We start from the raw sequence: 6,000 nt of genomic DNA on the forward strand, positions 1-6,000 counted from the left end.
TTGTAACTGCAATAGTTAAATAACTAGATTCTCTTAAGTGCGTGATCAATGTGCCAAAAATATATACAATCATGTATATAAAAAATAAGTAACAAGGGCAGAGAGCAACAATAATATAAAATATTAAGAATAATATACAAATAAAATATAGAATAAATAGGCCTATTCTAAATAGCAAAAATCCTTCTCCACACAAATGTGAAAACACACTAAAGATAATCTAATTATTACACTATGCACTAAGAACAGAAAACACAAACTATAATGAAAACCTGACCTATCTGGCCTTCTTCGTTCCAAATTATCAATGATGTCATTGTATGAAATGCGCTCCCCTATTGAATGATTGATACTGAAGGAAAGGCCAGTGATCCGTTCCTGGGACATGGTTGACCTCAGGTATGACTTGATCAACTTTAGCTTTGAGAAGCTCCTCTCTGCTGGAGCCACAGTGACTGGCAGAGTAAGTGCAATCCTGAGAGCAGTCCAAAAGTTGGGGTAGATCTCCGATAGATCCTTATCCTCCCCCGTTCCCCACCTTACCCGGACTGTTCCATTTGGGAGACCAAGCTACTTTTTTTCCACTTGGCATGTGAGAGTGTGTGTGTGTGTGTGTGTGTGTGTGTGTGTGTTAACACAGTGGTTTAATAGGGTTTGAATAAGTTTTACATTGAAACTGCTGTAAGGAGGAATACTTTTGTGTAGCTGGAGTGTTATAAGTGGAAACTGATAGAGAAACTGGTAAAGGGGTAGTTGTGTGTAATATCATTTGAATAAATATTGCAGTTAGCATACTTGAAGGGTGTGATTTGTGTTATTTTTGTTTGTTATTCAATCTAACGGCTAAATATTATTTGTACATTTAAGTTATTGTTCAGTAAACAATACCTTTTTTGTTAAAGAGTTGTCTGGGGTCAGTTATTCCAATATAGCACAATAGATTTGCAGGTCAAGACTAGGGTGGTATATGAATAATCCAAAATAGCTAACTACCCTAAAGTGTAACTCTCGTTAAAATACATCCTAGGGTAATTTTGTGAATGTACGCGAGTCAAACTTTAGTTTAAAAAGCATATTTAGGACCAAATCTCCACTTTTAAGATTCGCCGTATTCTCGTTTTTGGGTCAAATGGCCTTTTGAATGGGAGTGCTAGGGGCACTTTCATGCTAGTCTCAAAATAGCTATTTTCGAAATACTAAGAAGGCTCGACACAACATGAAACTTTGCCCGAAGTATCACCAGGGGCTCTACACCTTAACGCAAGCATTGACAACATTGTTTGTGTACACAGATTTACTAAAAAGAAAGGTTTTGTGCAAGTTACCGCGGCTGTTGTTGTTTCCGGCCGCAGCCATTTAATCAGTCAAAAACAATCGATTTCCAAATGCAACGTAACAGGGAGGAGAGTAAAGACAGAAAGCTCCTAAAGCTTAGTTCCATACAAATGCATGGATAAGTCGTTTTGTCGTTAGTGAAAAACAATTTGACCTTGTAGTTGAAAAAGGAGCCTCATATGGAATCTGTTCATTCGCATTCGGATATCGACTCGTTTTGACTGCCGAGGTGGTAGTGGCTGGAAACAACAACAGCTGCGGTGTTGCAAAACCTTTTTTAGTAAATCTGTGTACACAAACAATGTTGTCAATGCTTGCGTTAAAGGGATACTTCACCGATTTAGCATTCAGCTTTGTATCAGTAGAAACCCGATAGTATTTCTGAATGACCGTGCTTCCCTCCCTCATGTCCCCCTGAGACGAGAGATCTCTGCATTTGGGGCCTGGAAAAAATCTTCAGATGACGTAAAATGACGATTTTTGCGTCATCGGAAGAGGCAAGGACTACAGCCAGTAGTAGGATCTACTTCCGCATGTTTTCAACACGCCCACAGGGGGTTGGACTGCCGAGTCTGGCCGAGGTATTCCTGAATGAAAACGACTGTCAGCCATCTTGAAGCTTCGCTAAACAGGCTCTCGGTTTTCAGCAGAAAACATTTACAACAATTATCTGCATTCAAACTACCGGACGTGTGTACCACCGGGATACATCGGTACAGATCGGAGAATATGCAGAAAACGTTATTACAGACGGAATACTCGGCACACTACGTGAGCTTCGCCTGCACGGAGACCAGCGGTAGGGTTGGGCATCGTTTGGATTTTAATGATTCTGATTCCAATTCCGATTCTTCCTTTCGATTCCGGTTCTTATCGGTTCTCGATTCCGATTCTTTGAGGGGTGGAGTTGAAACGGGTCACATGCCTATTTTCACAAATAAGAGGAAAGTTTTATTTTGATTCAAAGGTGGTTTGCGGTTTTACAGCTTTTTCAACGTAAAAAAAGCCACACTAGAGCACCGCTTACTGTGCTCCATGGCTGCAACACAACAAGCACCTGGCCGCTACGGAAACCCAAACTTGCGCATGATAAATTGGGATGTGATGATCGGATATGAAACCAAATCCTCCAAACGATTCCAAAACGATTCCAATAAATCGATGCCCAACCCTAACCAGCGGTGTCGCTCAATGCCGCTAGCCGGCTAGGGGACATCCTCATCGGCTAGGTGGAAAGCTAACGCTAGCTGTCCACCTGTCCCATCCATCCTGCTCGCCGGCCAGTGGAGGTGGGCTGTGTTAAACGGACTGGTGTAGAAATAAAACCCATCTAGCTACTGCTAACTGCTGGTGGAGCTTGTGACTGTTAAATGCCGACCATTCGACATTCCACGCTAATTCACGGCTGTGTTTATACTCTGCGTTTAGCTACACCAATGTTAGTATGCGTTAGCTGAACTTTACGGATCCTGCTTGCAAGTGTCCGCTCATTTAGACCACAAACTGGACTACATCCAACTTCAACAAAACTCCCAACGTGAGTTCAGAGACTGCTGTGTTTTTGTTGTTGTGGAAACATGCCTGAATAGTGTACCGGACTGTCTAGCTACCAGGCCTGCTAGCCCGCCGAGCTAGAGATGCTCTGTCGCCGGGTAAAAGAGGTGGGCTGTGTTAACACAGAGTGGTGCAGAAATGTGGTGATTTGTATCCATTTAACTGCTAACTGCTGGTGGAGTTTGTGACTGTTAAATGCCGACCATTCTACATTGCACGCTAATTCACGGCTGTGTTTATGCTCGGTGTTTACAGCCCACCAAGCGCTAATGCTAGTATATGTTAGCTGAACTTTACGGAACCTACAGTGCCTTGCGAAAGTATTCGGCCCCCTTGAACGTTTCGACCTTTTGCCACATTTCAGGCCTCAAACATAAAGATAAAAAACTGTAATTTTTTGTGAAGAATCAACAACAAGTGGGTCCCAATTATGAAGTGGAACGAAATTCATTGGCTATTTCAAACTTTTTTAACAAATAAAAAACTGAAAAGTGGGCGTGCAAAATTATTCAGCCCCTTTACTTTCAGTGCAGCAAACTCTCTCCGGAAGTTCAGTGAGGATCTCTGAATGATCCAATGTTGACCTAAATGACTAATGATGATAAATAGAATCCAGCTGTGTGTAATCAAGTCTCCGTATAAATGCACCTGCTCTGTGATAGTCTCAGAGGTCCGTGTAAAGTGCAGAGAGCATCATGAAGAACAAGGAACACACCAGGCAGGTCCGAGATACTGTTGTGGAGAAGTTTAAAGCCGGATTTGGATACAAAAAGATTTCCCAAGCTTTAAACATCCCAAGGAGCACTGTGCAAGCGATAATATTGAAATGGAAGGAGTATCAGACCACTGCAAATCTACGAAGACCCGGCCGTCCCTCTAAACTTTCAGCTTATACAATGAGAAGACTGATCAGAGATGCAGCCAAGAGGCCCATGATCACTCTGGATGAACTGCAGAGATCTACAGCTGAGGTGGGAGACTCTGTCCATAGGACAACAATCAGTCGTATACTGCACAAATCTGGCCTTTATGGAAGAGTGGCAAGAAGAAAGCCATTTCTTAAAGATATCCATAAAAAGTGTCGTTTAAAGTTTGCCAAAAGCCACCTGGGAGACACACCAAACATGTGGAAGAAGGTGCTGTGGTCAGATGAAACCAAAATCGAACTTTTTGGCAACAATGCAAAACGTTATGTTTGGCGTAAAAGCAACACAGCTCATCACCCTGAACACACCATCCCCACTGTCAAACATGGTGGTGGCAGCATCATGGTTTGGGCCTGCTTTTCTTCAGCAGGGACAGGGAAGATGGTTAAAATTGATGGGAAGATGGATGGAGCCAAATACAGGACCATTCTGGAAGAAAACCTGATGGAGTCTGCAAAAGACCTGAGACTGGGACGGAGATTTGTCTTCCAACAAGACAATGATCCAAAACATAAAGCAAAATCTACAATGGAATGGTTCACAAATAAACATATCCAGGTGTTAGAATGGCCAAGTCAAAGTCCAGACCTGAATCCAATTGAGAATCTGTGGAAAGAACTGAAAACTGCTGTTCACAAACGCTCTCCATCCAACCTCACTGAACTTGAGCTGTTTTGCAAGGAGGAATGGGCAAAAATGTCAGTCTCTCGATGTGCAAAACTGATAGAGACATACCCCAAGCGACTTACAGCTGTAATCGCAGCAAAAGGTGGCGCTACAAAGTATTAACTTAAGGGGGCTGAATAATTTTGCACGCCCAATATTTCAGTTTTTTATTTGTTTAAAAGGTTTGAAATATCCAATAAATTTCGTTCCACTTCATGATTGTGTCCCACTTGTTGTTGATTCTTCACAAAAAATTACAGTTTTATATCTTTATGTTTGAGGCCTGAAATGTGGCAAAAGGTCGAAAAGTTCAAGGGGGCCGAATACTTTCGCAAGGCACTGTATAAAGTGTGTGTACTAAATGTAGCCTGTTTCGTATGTCGTTTTTATATAATGTCGTTTTTATATATGTTAAATGTGTAACACCACTTGAGTCACGATGAAACGTTTCGTGTATATGGTTGAAATGACAATAAAACACGCTTGAGTTGAGTTGAATGCCTCTGTGGCTTGGGAGTGGACTCAAAGCAACGAAGCAGGTGCATTCTGGGATTTGGTGTTTTTCATCCATATAAGACCAAAACACATTTTCTGGCTTTTCTCGACCTAGAAGGCACCAATTTTGAATTTTTTTTTTCACATTTCTACTACATAAGTGACCCAATTTAAAGATATATTCAGCTTTCCAGCGGTGAAATATTCCTTTAAGGTGTAGAGCTCCTGGTGATACTTGGAGCACAGTTTCATGTTGTGTCAAGCCTTCTTAGTATTTTGAAAATAGCTATTTTGAGACTAGCATGAAAGTGCCCCTAGCACTCCCATTCAAAAGGCCGTTTGACCCAAAAACGAGAATAGGGCGAATCTTAAAAGTGCCGTTTCGGTCCAAAATATGCTTTTAAACTAAAGTTTGACTCACGTACATTCACAAAATTACCCTAGGATGGATTTTGGCGAGAGTTACGCTTTAAAGAAATGAACCCAAACACCTCATCATTCCAGTCTGAAGTTACATATTGCAGCTTGGGCATTCCACTTGACAACGCAAGTTTGTCAAGTCAAATATCCTATATGGTTCCAATAGAAAATGTTTGACGCATCGAGATATCGAATCGAAGACTTGATAATCATAATCGAATCGAAAGATCAGTGAAGATTCACACCTCTAAACAACACTAGTTGTGTGTGTGTGTGTGTGTGTGTGTGTGTGTGTGTGTGTGTGTAGTGAGACACACTGGAGGATGAATAAAATGTAACAAAACTGTATCTGTTGCTTTGTACAGTAACATTAGTTGAGGAGTTTATGTGTCAGGGCAGAAATGAAGTTTGAAGCCAGCCTTTCTCGACACTTTGTATCTCGGCGGCCGGCATGTTTGTAGTTTGGAAGTCTATCTGTAATGTTAAAAGACAGTGTGAAAGGTGGTGCTGAGAAAAAAAAGAGACTGTGTTTTGCTGTGCAGTGTGTGTTACCAATGTTAGATATCCCCGTCGGAGACCTTAAGAAACAGTGTGAAATACCCTA

General features: G+C 41.6%; 1 protein-coding gene across 1 annotated transcript in view; it reads right to left on the reverse strand.

Moving 5' to 3' along the window:
* The window catches only part of LOC120566816 (exosome complex component RRP40-like), a 279,666-nt gene that overhangs the window by 8,183 nt on the left and 265,483 nt on the right, over nucleotides 1–6,000 (reverse strand). The window lies entirely within an intron of this gene.

Source organism: Perca fluviatilis, chromosome 10 (assembly GCF_010015445.1).
Source record: "Perca fluviatilis chromosome 10, GENO_Pfluv_1.0, whole genome shotgun sequence".
Classification (NCBI taxonomy): Eukaryota; Metazoa; Chordata; class Actinopteri; order Perciformes; family Percidae; genus Perca; species Perca fluviatilis.